Below are 15541 nucleotides of genomic sequence, written 5' to 3'. Positions count from 1 at the left end.
TCATAGACCCTTTGAGCCACTGCCAAGGCTGTCTTTAGATTTGAGGGAACAAGGTCCACTAAATCCCTTTTCAACGGGATCTTTTCATAATAGTGTCCATCCTCGAAGGATATGGACTGTTTAAATTTATCAACTTCCAAAGCATCAATGTCAAGGGTTTGTTCTTCTTTAATCCCAATGGATTCTAAAGAATAAAACTTATCAAGACCGTACTGTACATTGGAGTTAACAAAAACTTCTTGCAAAGGATCAAATTGTAAACTCTCTTCATAGAAAACTTCTGAAAGTTTTGCAGAATGTCATTTCCAATGATCCTCAGAACCTTCAGTTGATCTCCCTTCACCTTGGGATAACTAGGGGAAACAAAAAAATTCATCAAGTTTGAGAAGATTAATTTTACTTCGTTTGAGAAGATTAAACCTATGGAAATTAAGGTTTAACAAATACAGGGAAAGTTTGAGAATTTACCGGTCACAATTTTCTACCGGGTTGGTTTCTCAAACGAAGGAACGTTTGAATTTAAAAGATCTAGAAGGCCTTCTGAAACCGAAGACGTAAGGTCCCTTGCCAAAAAGTTCCTAAATTAGAGGTCCGCCTGGAACCAGAGCTATGGGCTGTGGTTGTCTGACTCGACGTTAGTTGGTTTCTCAAACGAAGGTACGTTTGAATTTAAAAGATCTAGAAGGCCTTCTGAAACCGAAGACGTAAGGTCCCTTGCCAAAAGGTTCCTAAATTAGAGGTCCGCCTGGATCCAGAGCTGGCTGTGGTTGTCTGACTCGACGTTAGTGCGGATTGAATTCGGTGGGACTCTTACGAGTTCGAAAAGAGCTCAAAAGGGTTAATATTCACCTTAAGTAGTTTCTCAAAATTAATCCCCGATTTATCAAACCAGAATTTATTACATAGATTTAATAAACAAATAAAGAGGAGGGGAGTTTAATCGTATCTTATTTAAAGTTACGATAGATGAGGCTCAAAGTTTCAGGAAAGGCTCCTGAATCAAAAGAAATAACACCTTGAGGGAAAGCTTCCCGAACGAAGGTAAGCACTAAGATTCCCAATAACAATTACCACAAGTTCGAAGCTTTAAAAATAATTTAGATAAACACCTAAGCAAGATACTCTAATGACTATCATTTATTCTTTATTATTTGTTTACTTATCATTTGCCTGTTTATCATTATTTCTTGATATTCATTTATTATTAGTTATATGTCAATTTATTATTATTTACTATTTACCTGTTTATTAGTTAACTATATCTATGCATATATTTATGTATTTGATTTATTATTTACATTATTATACATACATACATACAACAAACATATACCAAAGGCTTTTTCCCCCTTACACGGGGGATAGCAAAAAAGAAAAAGGCATAGAAACCACTCCCACCCATTCCATTTCCTATAAATTCCACTCCCCTCCACCCTCCTTCCTTCCCTCCCATCTTGGCACCTCCTGGATGACGGGTCATCCCTGCATCCTGTCCACTGCCCTGGGTCAGAAGCAGTGTCACAAGACACAGCACATTCACAGCAAGGCCGCTTCATAAATTCGGCGACCTCCCTCTCCGTCCCCCCATGCAGAAAAGGAGAAGACGGGGACAAATCCGTCTGGGCTGCGTCAATTTTTTTCTCATACATACTTCCTCACCCCCATCCCCCACCCACTCCCCCTCATGCATCACAGCATCATCTATATACAACCCCTCTCCATTCACCCCTATCTTCTGTCCTCTCCCGTCCTTCCTCCACAGACATTCCTCTCTTTTCTAATTTCCCTTTCACCCCATCCATCCATCTCATCCTAGGACGGCCCCTCATATTCACTCCTTCCACTTCTGCCGTCCACACTTCTTTTAGTAATCTTTCTTCACTCATTCTTTCCATGTGTCCAAACCATCCTAATACTCTTTCATCAACCCTATCTCCCAGCTCACTTTCCACCCCTGTTCTCCTCCTCACCTCCTCATTTCTCACTCTATCTCAGACATTTCATCTCAAACACATTCAAACTCCTTTTCTCTTCCTCTCTCATGTTCCTTGTTTCTGCCCCGTACAGTGCTGTTGGCACAATCACTCCTTCACATAACTTCCTCTTAGCATCCATTCCCAGATGTCTATTTCTCATTACACTTTTTAATCCACCAAGGCATGTACTCGCTTCTCTCAATCTACATTCTACCTCCACCCCCACTCCTCCCTTTCCTGCCACATTCGCACCCAAGTATCTAAAACTATCCACTTCCTCCAGTCTTTCACCCTTAATGCTCCCTTCCAGCCTACTGTCACTCTCTCCCCTTGTACATCTCATCACCTTACTTTTGCCCACATTTATCTTCAGCTTCCTTCTTTCACATACCTTCTCAAACTCTATCACTAACTTCCTCAATCCCTCCTCTGATCCTGCTACAAGCACAGTGTCATCAGCAAACAACAACTGGCTCACCTCCCACTTTTCTCCATTTTCTTTAATCATCTCCAACCCCTGACCAACTACCCTTGCATTCACCTCTCGCACCACCCCATCCATGTAAAGATTGAACAGCTAGGGTGACATAACACATCCCTGACGGATATCAGCATGAACACAAGGCTGATATCCGTCACCACCGCACAACAAACGCCTGGGTAAACCACATAGATGATAAACAACATTTATCTCAATGGGACCAAGCAAAAATTTTACACGAAAATCTAAACAAACCACAAAGAATGACTCGAGAAGCAATATACATAAACACCAACGATTGCATCAACAACAGAACAGGAGATATTAAGATTGCAAAACATGCCGCCAAATACGCCATGAGACAATTGTCCACACATAACAAACAAACAAATACATCCACCTCACATCCCACCCCGCGTCCCTCATAAACCACAGCAACTGCCCTACAAATACTTATGCATGCATTCTCTGTAAATATTACCTCTGAAGAAGCCTCAAAGGCGAAACCGGTCAGGAATAAAGTTTCTTGTTCTCAATCGTGACTTTCCATTCGTACCATTCATACACCTGTCATGATGTCACAATATATATAAATATATATATATATATACATATACATACACACACACACACACACACACACACACACACACACACACACACACACACACACACACACACACACACACACACACATATATATATATATACACATATATATGTATATATATACATGTATATGTATGTACGTATGTGTATATATATATATACATATATATATATATATTATATTGCTGGTAACCACTAAGGAAATCGGAAGAAAACAGTCATTGCCAAGCGCTTTTGTATAATTCACATCTTGAGGGGAATACATACATATGTATATATATATATATATATATATATATATATATATATATATATATATATGTATGTATGTATATATATGTATATATATGTATATATATATATATATATATATGCACACACACACACACACATATATATATATATATATATTATATATATATATATATATACATATGCAATAAAAACACTAGGAGCGTGTGTTCACAAATGCGTAAGTAACCACTAGGAAAGTTAAACTAACGAAGCAGAGCGCTTTCGTATAATTACATCTTCAGTGCAGATACAAAGAAGGAATAATAAAATGAAGAAACGAGGTACAGAATATACATAGTGAAGAGGGCATTCGGAGAGGTAGTGGAAAAAGTACACGTGCTGACGTTTGAACCGTCCTAGTAACCAAGTATGGGACAACTGCTCATAATTTATTTTATAATTCAAATAATTTTGAAATTTCATAAGAAATATAACTATCATTAGAAATTACGTAAAAGGTGACGTCATATTGAACTCATTTATTGAACTCTGGAGGTTTAATTTCATTAAAGTAATAAAAAATGTATATTTGAATCATTGGATAAAATCTGAATAATTAATGATTTTAATAATCAATTGCTACTGATAATTTGTAGTCTATTGAAAAATTTAAATATTTGAAATAAATACCGAAAATTCTGGTCGGTGAAAAGTAAACAATGGTCGCGAAAGTTATAGATATTGCGTATGGCTAGTGGCCGGCTTCATTCAAATCTCTGATTCCGTGAAGTTAAGACGCTGAGAATTTGTGTCAACTAAAATTACTGTAAATCAATTTCGGAGGAACATTTACTCCCAACTGTAAAGAGAAACCTCTCTTTAAAACAAAAGAGGATTACTTCACAATTTAAAATAACAGTTGGATAGGCTCAATAAGGCGAAAGAGACGTAAGTACATACTCGGCCGAGTTAAAACCTGTCTCTCGAAAAGTATTCGCCTTTTCAATAAATTACATCTAAATATCAAGAAGAAGGTAAGATTGAACTTTCTCATTTTGAATTAGTCTAACTAAAGTAATAAATTGTTTGTTTGTTTGGATGAGGAAAACAGATCCTTTTCCAATACTATCTAATTTGTACAAACCTTGATGGAGATTAACATTTATTCCCTTACTAGATTTGATCAAACTGCATTCAATTAAATTTCTTTCTGTTATGTTGTTGTTGTATGTGATGACTTGCGTTATCTCAGTCAACTGGGTGGTTAAAATGGTTCATGTGGTTGAATATACCGCTAGATTGGTTTCCCTCTCTAACGTATTTCTTGTGTTGATTGATTCGTGTTTTGAGTATTTAGCAGTCTAACCAACATAAAACTGATTACAGGATTTACAAGGTATTTTGTACACACACCTTTTATCACTATTGACAGAATTATTTATGAGCAGTTGTCTTACAGTGTTCTTATTGTTAAAAACTACATTAATGTTAAATTTACGTAATATATTTGGAATGTTTTGCAGGTTCTTTTGGTACGGTAGAATTAGCAAGTTATTCATATTGAAAGTTTGAGTTGACCTAAGGTTATAAAATGTCCTTTTAGCACGATTGTAAGCTGTGTCAAGAACATGTGTGGGGTATTGTAGCTTAGTACCAATGTCGTAAATATATCTTATTTCATCATCGATGTACTCTGGGCTGCAAATGCGTAGGGCCCTCCTTTGCCTTACATGTATGGTCTAATTAAGACACATAAACCAAAATACCCGATAAGACCAATTGTTTCTTCAATAGGTTCAGCTTCATATAAACTTTCGAAATGGTTGGTAACAATTCTTAGTCCACTAGTTGGAACTATTTCCACTTCACATGTTAAGAACAGTTTAGACCTCATTAACAACTGAGGTAAAACCAGATTATGAATTTAAATTGGTAAGTTATGATATTGTTAGTTTATTTACGAAAGTTCCTTTGGATGACCTTTTAATCTATCTAAAAGAAGAGTTAAATAAGCACGATTTACCATTACCTTCAGGCACCTTAATTGAACTGATCAAATTGTGTGTTAAAGATTGCAAATTCCAATTTAATGATAAATTTTATTCTCAGAAATTTGGCATGAGCATGGGTAATCCTCTCTCCCCCGTATTGAGTAATTTATATATGGAGTTTTTTTAAACTAAAATTTTAAGTAAGATCATTCCCCCCAACATAACATGGATGCGGTACATTGATGACATCCTATGTCTGTGGCCCATTCAAGATAATGTAAATTATTTTTTATGTAAACTTAATAATTTGGTCAGTTCCATTAAGTTCATGGTGGAGATAGAGAGTGAAGGTATTTTGCTTTTCCTTTCCTTGATTGTAATATCTACCGCCGTGAAAGTGAGTTGAAGTTTAGGTTATATCGCAAACCAAACAATGTTTGTTCATATATACAATATTATTTCTCACACCCTGATGGCGTAAAGCTATCTGTTTTTTCTTCGATGTTCCTCAGGGCCCTACGCATTTGCAGCCCAGAGTACATCGATGATGAAATAAGATGTACACATGTCTAGATTAAGACGTTGTCGAAATTACGCTCCATAACAATTGGAAAATTGTGAATACAAAGATTTGAGAAGAAATAAAAAAGACAAAAGAGGAGGTAAAGGGATGATAGCAGTGAAGAATGACATAAGAGTGAATAAGGTAATAATTAATAGGTGAAGGTAAAGTAAAACACAATGCATAGTTACGCTTAATTATGTTGGGTTGGGTCAGACCAGTCATTATTTTCGGGTTCAGTGCGATTTGCCGTCAGATTGTGCGTCTTTCCTGATGCACAACTCATTCCTGGTAACATTATAGACAAAAGTGAATACCAGTAATGTTTTGGATGGAACTGTTCATTATTTGTTAAGCATAATAAAGGAAAAATACCTAATTCTTGACAAACTAATGTAGGGAGCATGTGCCAGGAAACGCGTAACTTTGACCGAAGTGGTCACCTTTGCCCAATGGCTTGTACTGCTGAGGCAGGTGAAAGCCACTACTTGGAATCGGTAAGAAATATGGGACTCGAACCCGCGACTTGGAAGATACGAGACCTGCACGATTCAGAGTGATAAATTACTCTATTAAAATAAGTACACTTTGAATAAGTCTTACTGATACAAATTTATTAGATTCGGCACGAAAATGAGGAGCTAAAAGAAACACTCAAATAGAGTTAAGATATATATCTAAACATTTGCTACTACAAGAACAGCAGAATGAACAGTGTGCAGTAATTGGGTCAGAGAGCGAGACCTGTGAAAATATCTTAGACACGTAGCCTACATGGTGACATGAGTACTTCTTGGGAGTAGTATAAAATTCAAGAAAAGGGAAAAGCAGTGAAGGTGTGTGCAATAGAGGGTAGAGTAAATGGCAAGATAGCGACTTCTCGGAATGGATCCATACCACCAAGGTAAAACGAATACTATAAGGTAAGTTAGCAGGGGGGGGGGGCGAGGGAGAGCCAGAAAACCTCTCCACTGCGCAGGTAGATGATGACGTCAACGGAAATATCGAGACCAGGGTTCCGCGGGTCGAGAGCTGTCAATCACTCACACACCAGTGTGTGGAGCGAAGCTCTATCTTCTGATTAAAGGGGTAGCTAAGGCAGACAAATAATTTTCTTCCACCTTTCTCTCTCTGATGATGAAATAAGATGTACACATGTCTAGATTAAGAGATAGATTTCCTATGACGTCATGGTGGAGGTGCGCGGAAGGGGGGGGGTGCTCAACGTACCTTATAGTATTCGTTTTACCTTGCATACCACTACCCCGAATGCAGAAGCATGGAAACTCACAATACCACGACAAGTATACAGAATGCGTCAGTATAGCGAAAATATAGGAACAAGACAGTTATAGATCAAAATTAAAGAGTATTTAATATATTACAAACAATCCATGGTATTAAGAATTAGGCCTATATAAATGAAAACCAAATATATATAATAGTAAACCGTCTAGTGGCCAATCAAAACTAATCAAGTCTGTTTGCCATCCTGGATTTTTGTAAATTCTGTCCATCTCCGATCAATATCCGCAACAATATCATAGAAATAGTTACTGTACTTGTACATGCATGGCAATTCCTATGAGCACATAATATATGACTCATGGTATCAGTGATAACTGTTTAGTTATACAACATAATTGATTTTTTAATAAACTCTTGAAGTTCTTCTATTATCCTGACTAATTGAAACTATGATCAACTAACAATTCAATGAACAGCCAGTGTCAAACAATTAGAAATTGCTCAGTTAATATGGTAAACTCGAAATTATTAGTTACAAAATACAACGGCGAGCCACAAAACTGATTCCAAATATCAAAAATAAATCATACGAAAATCGACTAAAACACATGAATCTGTTTTCCCTAAAAAAGCGTAGACTCAGAGGTGACTAGATACAGGTCTTTAAGATTTGAAAGGGAATTGACAACATCAAAAGTGACAAAATTTTCACATTGAATGAGAATCAGACAAGAAACAATGGTCTCAAACTGTCCGGAAATAGATTCAATTTGGAAGTAGGTAGAAACAACTTTGCCAACCGTGTAGTTAATGAATGGAATAAACTCCCTGCAAAGGTAGTGCAATGTAGTTCAGTTCGAAGCTTTAAAAATCATTTAGATAAATACCTAAGTAAGATGCTGTAATGATTATAATTTATCTTATATTATTTGTTTTTGTTTTGTTATCATTTGTCTGTCTGATTTTCATTTATTATTAGTTATATGACAATTTATTATTATTTACTATTTACCTGTTTGTTTATTATTTAACTATACCTATGCATTTATTTATGTATTTTATTTGTTATTTACATTATTATAGTTTTTATTTTATTGTTTTATTATTAATATGATTTTTTTTTTCGCATCCGACCTAGATATGGATCAAAAGGTCTCCTGTCGGCATGCTCCGCCTTTATAATCCTTTGTAAGTTTATGTACACAACTAGCATCAAAGGTACTGTTGTTCAGTTTATTGGCTAAAAAGGATCAAAGGAGCTTGTAATAACAGAATAAGAGTACAGATAAAGTGATTGGAACTGACATCGCTAAATGTCTTGATAAAAAAAAATCTGTATTATGGAAAATTATTATAATTTCTATGTTATATCATATTTTCGGTAATCTGAGTTTCGTTCATCTAAATTCGTTATTATGACGTTCGTTATTCTGGGTTCCCTCATTCAGAGATGATACCCTCGGGACGAGAACCATATCTAAGAAAAAGGGAAAACTATTTTGTGCTTTAGATAATGGAGTGAGTGACTACCAGTTAAAAACGAGAGATCTAATCCGGTAAGTATAGAAAAACAGAGCGGCTCCAAGAGATAGAGAAAGCAGGATACAGAGAAAATGTATAGTATACAATGTAGTGTAACTATCTGGGAGAAAAGCCGGGATGAAAAGTAGGGTGGGTGGAGTAGCAGTAAGGGACTTGGAGAGAGGGGTCGGGGTGGCGTTGGAAGGTGTGGAGTGGGAGATAGATCAAGGAGGTAACTTATCGCCAGGCACAGCAAGTGTTGAGGGGGAAGGGAAGGGATGCGGATGTATCGTACGTGTGTGTGTATAGTACATCCGTGTGTGTGTGTGTGTGTTTGTGTGTGATTCACCATGGTCTTGGATCACGTGATCGACAGCAATTACTCTCCAGTTGAGCTTAGAGGTCGTACGTGTTTGTGCGCGTGTTTGTGTATTTACCTAGTTGTATTATACGGAAAGGGGAGCTATGCTCGTATGTGTGTGTGTGTGTGTGTGTGTGTGTGTGTGTGTGTGTGTGCATGCGTATGTGTTTTGTGCGCGCGTGCTTATTTATTTAATAGTATTACAGCTCGTTTGGTCGTCTTTAACTCTCCAATTTAACATACCTAAACTCACATTCATGTAAATGTATATGTTTGTGTATGTGTGCATGCTTGTGTGATTCACCATCATGGTTTTGGATCACCTGTTGGACTCGTGATCGACAGCGATTTCCCTCCCGGAAGAGAGCTCAAGGCTCATATATGACCGATCTATGGATAATGTTGTGACCTTGCACACACACACACACACACACACACACACACACACACACACACACACACACACACACACACACACACACACACACACACACACACACACACACACAACTCCCCACACAACTCTCCACCCACGAGAGTAATTAACGAATCACAGCGCAGCGATACTGAAATTATTTCAGCCTTGGACGGGATTCGAACCCGGACCGCCTTAGTCGCGGCCAGGAACTCTACCAACTGCACCATCGAGATTATGTGTGTGTGTGTGTGTGTGTGTGTGTGTGTGTGTGTGTGTGTGTGTGTGTGTGTGTGTGTGTGTGTGTGTGTGCGTGCGTGTGTGTGTGTGTGTCTGTGTGTGCGCGCGCTCGTCCAATTCACCACAGTCTTGGAACATTTGTTGAACACGTGACCGACAGCTATTATCGCTCCGGATTAGAGCTCAGAACTCATAGGGGCTGATCTATGCGTAATATTGTGACCTAACACACACACACACGCACACACACACACATACACACAAACACACGCACACACACACACACATACACACACACATACACACAGAAAGTTTGTGATAAATTATGTGCCTCCAAAAACAGCCTCGTGGGAAGAGAGTGAACATAAAAGTATGTTAGAAGACACAAGGATAACATTGACAGACTGGAAAAAGTACAACGGCGAGCCACAAAACTGATTCCAAATAACAAAATCATACGAAAATCGACTAAAACATATGAATCTGTTTTCCCTAAAAAAGCGTAGACTCAGAGGTGACTTGATACAGGTCTTTAAGATTTGAAAGGGAATTGACATCAAAAGTGACAAAATTTTCACATTGAATGAGAATCAGACAAGAAACAATGGTCTCAAACTGTCCGGAAATAGATTCAATTTGGAAGTAGGTAGAAACAACTTTGCCAACCGTGTAGTTAATGAATGGAATAAACTCCCTGCAAAGGTAGTGCAATGTAGTTCAGTTCGAAGCTTTAAGAATCATTTAGATAAACACATAAGCAAGATGCTGTAATGATTATAATTTATCTTATATTATTTGTTTTTGTTTTGTTATCATTTGTCTGTCTGATTTTCATTTATTATTAGTTATATGTCAATTTATTATTATTTACTATTTACCTGTTTGTTTATTATTTAACTATACCTATGCATTTATTTATGTATTTTATTTGTTATTTACATTATTATATTTTTTATTTTTTATTTTATTATTATGATTTTTTTTCGCATCCGACCTAGATATGGACCAAAGGGTCTCCTGTCGGCATGCTCCGCCTTTGTAATACTTTTTAATACTTTGTAGAAGACACAAGGATAACATTAAATAAGATAATGGAGGATGGAGGAAGAATAGTTATGATGGGCGACTTTAATTGCAAAGAAGTCTGCTGGGAAGAGATGACAGTAAAGGATGGAGACGGCTCATGGGGAAATGTTCTACTCGAGATGATTATTGACCACACAATGACACAGTGGATACAGGAGAACACTAGGTATAGAAATGAAGAAGAACCATCGAGACCTAATAATCACATCTGAACCTAGAATAGTGGAAAAGATTGAATATAAAACATCAATAAGTAAAAGTGACCACATATTGATTGAACTGGAACTTAATGAGGAAAAATACATGAAAAGAAATTAACAATATAGAAAAAGAAGAATGATGTATGAAAAAACAAACTTTGATAAAATAAGACAATTCTTTCAAAAAGAAAACTGGGAAGGGATATACAAAGAAGAAGCAACAGTGGAAGAGAAATTGAATATTTTGACAAAAATGTATGAAAAAGTAGTGGAAAAGTATGTCCCAAGACAAAAACAAGAAAAAGAATATGTAAAGTGCTGGTACAACAAATGTTGTAGGGAGTTAAAAGACAAAAGAGATCAAACTTGGACCAAATCGAAGAAAGACAAAAGACCTGAAAAATGGAAAATATATACTTGTTATAGAAATGAATATGTACAAGCGTGCAGAGAGGAGAAAAGAAAATATGAAAAAGATGTCATAGAAAAATGTAAAGATCAACCAAAATTATTTTACATATTTGTAAACAACAAACTGAAAAACAAACAAGATTTAGAAAAATTAAGACAAGGAGTTGAATACACAGAGGGAATAGAAATGGCGGAAATTATGAACAAACATTCTAAATCAGTGTTTACAAGGGAGAACATACAACCTGAAGAGATCGAATGGAAAGAGAAAGTCCCCCCTATGAAAGAAATAGAAGTAACAAAGAATGAAATAATGAAACACTTGAGTAATCTTGATGTAAGAAAATCGCATGGACCAGATGAAATAGCAAACTGGATTTTGAAAGAATGCAGGAATGAACTGGCAGACAAAATACATAGCATACTAAATAGTTCCTTGAAAGAAGGAAAAGTTACAACAAAAATTGAAAAAAACAAAACAAATATAGTACCTATATATAAAGGGGGAAAGAAAGAAGACCCTACCAACTACAGACCAGTCTCTCTAACAAGTACAATAGCAAAAATTTGTGAAAGAATTGTCAAAAGTAGATGGGTAATATATTTAGAAAAAAAAAAACGTGCTAAATCCAAGGCAATTTGGATTCAGACAAGGACGATCATGCGTCACCAATCTAATATGTTTCTATTCAAGGCTAATAGATATAATACAAGAAAGAGATGGATGGGCTGATTGTGCATTTCTAGACCTAAAAAAAGCTTTTGACAAAGTACCACATAAGAAGTTGCTTAAGAAATTAGAAACCGAAGGAGGAATACAGGGCAAACTGCTTAAATGGATGGAAGACTTTTTGCAAGAAAGAAAAATGAGAGTAGTGATAAGAGACAAACGCTCAAATTGGGATGAAGTAATAAGCGGTGTTCCACAAGGAACAGTTCTGGCCCCAATAATGTTTGCTATATATATTAATGATATGGATGAAGAAATTGAAAGTTATATGAGCTTCTTTGCAGATGGTGCAAAACTATTAAAAAAAAAGTGAACACGGAAGAAGATTGTGAGTCACTACAGAGAGATCTAAATAAAGTCTGGGAATGGAGTAGGAAGTGGGAGATGGAGTTCAATACTAAAAAGTGTAGTATAATGGAATTTGGAAAAAGCAAAAACAGAATAACAGGATCATATAAATTGGGAGAAGAAAGAATAAAAATAAAAAAATGAAAATGAGAAGGACCTGAGTCATTGTTATGAATAATATGTCACCTAAGAAACAAATAAATAAGATTTTTGGTGAAACTTATAATTTAATAAGAACAATCAAAGTGGCATTCACATACCTGGATGAAGTAATGGTGAAGAAAATACTAATCACTCTGATAAGACCAAGATTGGAATATGCAGCAACAATGTGGTCACCAAATACAAAAAAGTGTATAAAAAATTGAAAGAATACAAAGAGCAATTTCAAAATTGGCACCAACACTCTCAAAACTATCATATGAAGAGAGACTAGCAAAACTTGAGCTACAGACACTAGAGCAAAGAAGAGAGAGATTTTATAGCTATTTACAGAATCATGAAAGGCATAAAAATTATTGATAGAGAGGATCTAATAAAATGAGATGATAGAAATACAAGAGGACACGGAAAGAAAATCAAGAAAGACAGCTATAGAAGAGATCTGAAAAAGAACAGCTTTCCTCATAGAGTAAAAGACAGTTGGAACAAGTTATAGTAGATGAGAAAGTAGTGTGTGCAAAAACAATAAATAAATTTATAAATAGTTTAGATAAAATGAGATATGAAGACGGGACATCACGAGCATAGCTCCCCTTCCCGTAAAATACAACTAGGTAAATACACACACACACACACACACACACACACACACACACACACACACACACACAAGTCCTTGCCCACCAGAGTTGTAGTGCTAGCTCGCAGTGCAACGATGCTAAAATGTGTCCTGGGCGTGACTCAAACACTAATCGTTAAATAAATGGTGAATATTGATACTATTGCACAGTTGATCCGTGTTGTACGTATAAATGTGCGTATTTACCTAATTGTTGTATGCAGGAAAGGAGCATGGCTTGTTGGGGCCCATCTATCCTCTAAATTTCTATCCTACCTAGTCTCAAATTCATGTACGGTTCTAACTATCCATTATTTCTAATTATCATGTTAGATGTAAAATTATGTAATGTTTGAGCTTGGGCTATACCGCTTCCTAAGCTATTTCGAGTATTTATGTATCTATACGGAAAACTATTTCTTCACATCCTCTAGACATGTGGTCTTTCTTAATTTACTCCCATGAACTCTTAAAGTCCTCCCATCTTTGATCAGGAGATCTCTTCTGTCAGTGCAATGTACCCCTTTAATGACCTGAATACCGTAATCACATCACCTCTTTCTCTTCGATGTTTCAAAGTTGATAGACCCAGTGCTATTAGTCTTTCTTCGTATGGTTTATTAACCAGGCTGGGGAACAGCTTGGTTGCTACTCCTTGTATTCTCTTGATCTTGCTTATATCCTCCACTCTATGTAGGAACCATACTACTGACCCATATTCTAATCCTGGATGGATTAGGGTTTCAAGCAGTTTGTTCATTTATTCATCTATATAGTGAAACGTCACTTTCATCCATTTCAGTAGTCCGTTTGTGTCCCCCAAAATCCTGCTGATATGTCTGTCATGTTTTTTTTTTCGTTTTTTTTTTTCACTCCATTTTTTTTTTTTTTTTTTTTTTTTTTTTTTTTTATGGATTTGCTTCCCAAGGAATATTTTATGGATGATCTTTTGCCATCATTACAAATTTCCAGTACTTTTCATTTTCCATTCTTGGCTCCATGCAAAAACAGTCTAGATATTTTTGCAATAGTCTACTGTCCTAATGATTTTTACGTCATCTGCAAACATGATGGCATAGCCTGTTGTTCCTTCCATCTTAGCATTGACATAGACAAGACATATTGGTGCAAGCACTGAACCTTGTGGACCTCAGCCTATTACTGTTCTCCATCTTGACATCTTATACTTTACTACTGTCCTCTTGTATCTTTCCTTCAATTTTTTTTCAATCCATTCTAGTAGTTTGCCTCTCAGTCCTCCAACGTGCTCTAACTTCCACATACGTCTAATATGAATTTTTTATCAAATGCTTTCTCTAGGTCGAGGTACACAAGTCCGCCCACCCCTCTCTTTTTTCAGCGCATCAATCACTCTCGAGTAAAAATTTAAAAGGTTCGACACACAATACCATCCAGATCCGAAGCCAAACTGACTCTCTGTCAGAATGTTTATATTTTGAAGATATTTGGTCCATTGATCTTTCATAATCCTTTCACATAAATTCACTATCGTGCTGGTCAGTTATTCCCGCTTGTAATTTAGTGGTGCCTCCTTATGTCCACTTTTGTGAATTGGCACCACGTTTGCTCTTTTCCAATCATGCACCACAATGCCTTCTTTCTATGAACATATAAAAAACTGTGAATCTTGTCTACTAGCTGTTCCCTACATTCTTTAAGTATCGAGTTTAATATCCCATAAGGTCCTGAAGCTTTTGTCACATCCCATGAATCCAAGAGATTAAGCGCTTCCCTCACTTCCACATTTATATTTTCTAAGCCCTTTTTTCACTCTCTTTTAACAAAAGTGCTCTCTCTTATGAAGTTCGATTAGAAACTTTCATTAATTATTTCTGCCTGAGATGAGAATTCTTCAAAGACCTCACCACCCACTATTAACTTGGTGATTATTTCATTGTTTTTTAATTTACCATTTTTAGAACTGCAAACCATTTTCGACTCATCTTTACATTTATATACTACACCGCTTTCAATTTTATTTTCTTCATGTGAATTCTTGAATAGCCATCCCAAGCTTGTTTGTACATTTATGTATATATATATACATTTATTTATGTATTTTATTTGTTATTTACATTATTATAGTTTTTATTTATTAATTTATTATGATTTTTTTCGCATCCGACCTAGATATGGACCAAAAGGTCTCCTGTCGGCATGCTCTGCCTTTGTAATCCTTTGTAATATATATATATACAGGTAGTCGTCGACTTACGACCGAGTTCGGTTCCGACAGACAGGTCGTAAGTCGATCTGGACGCAAGTCGGACTTTATATATATACAGTATATATTACCCTTTAAATATTATTTTTGTTACTGTATACA

The 15541-nt window shown here is 36.2% G+C and overlaps 1 protein-coding gene across 3 annotated transcripts in view; it reads left to right on the top strand.

Moving 5' to 3' along the window:
• Positions 1–15541, top strand: part of Septin4 (septin 4) — a 309607-nt gene that overhangs the window by 65074 nt on the left and 228992 nt on the right. The window lies entirely within an intron of this gene.

The sequence above is a fragment of the Oratosquilla oratoria genome, chromosome 32, assembly GCF_046742065.1.
Source record: "Oratosquilla oratoria isolate Oo_2021 chromosome 32, ASM4674206v1, whole genome shotgun sequence".
NCBI classification, from domain to species: Eukaryota; Metazoa; Arthropoda; class Malacostraca; order Stomatopoda; family Squillidae; genus Oratosquilla; species Oratosquilla oratoria.
The sequence above is the reverse complement of the archived record's forward strand: the minus strand, read 5'-3'. Positions and strand labels throughout refer to the sequence as shown.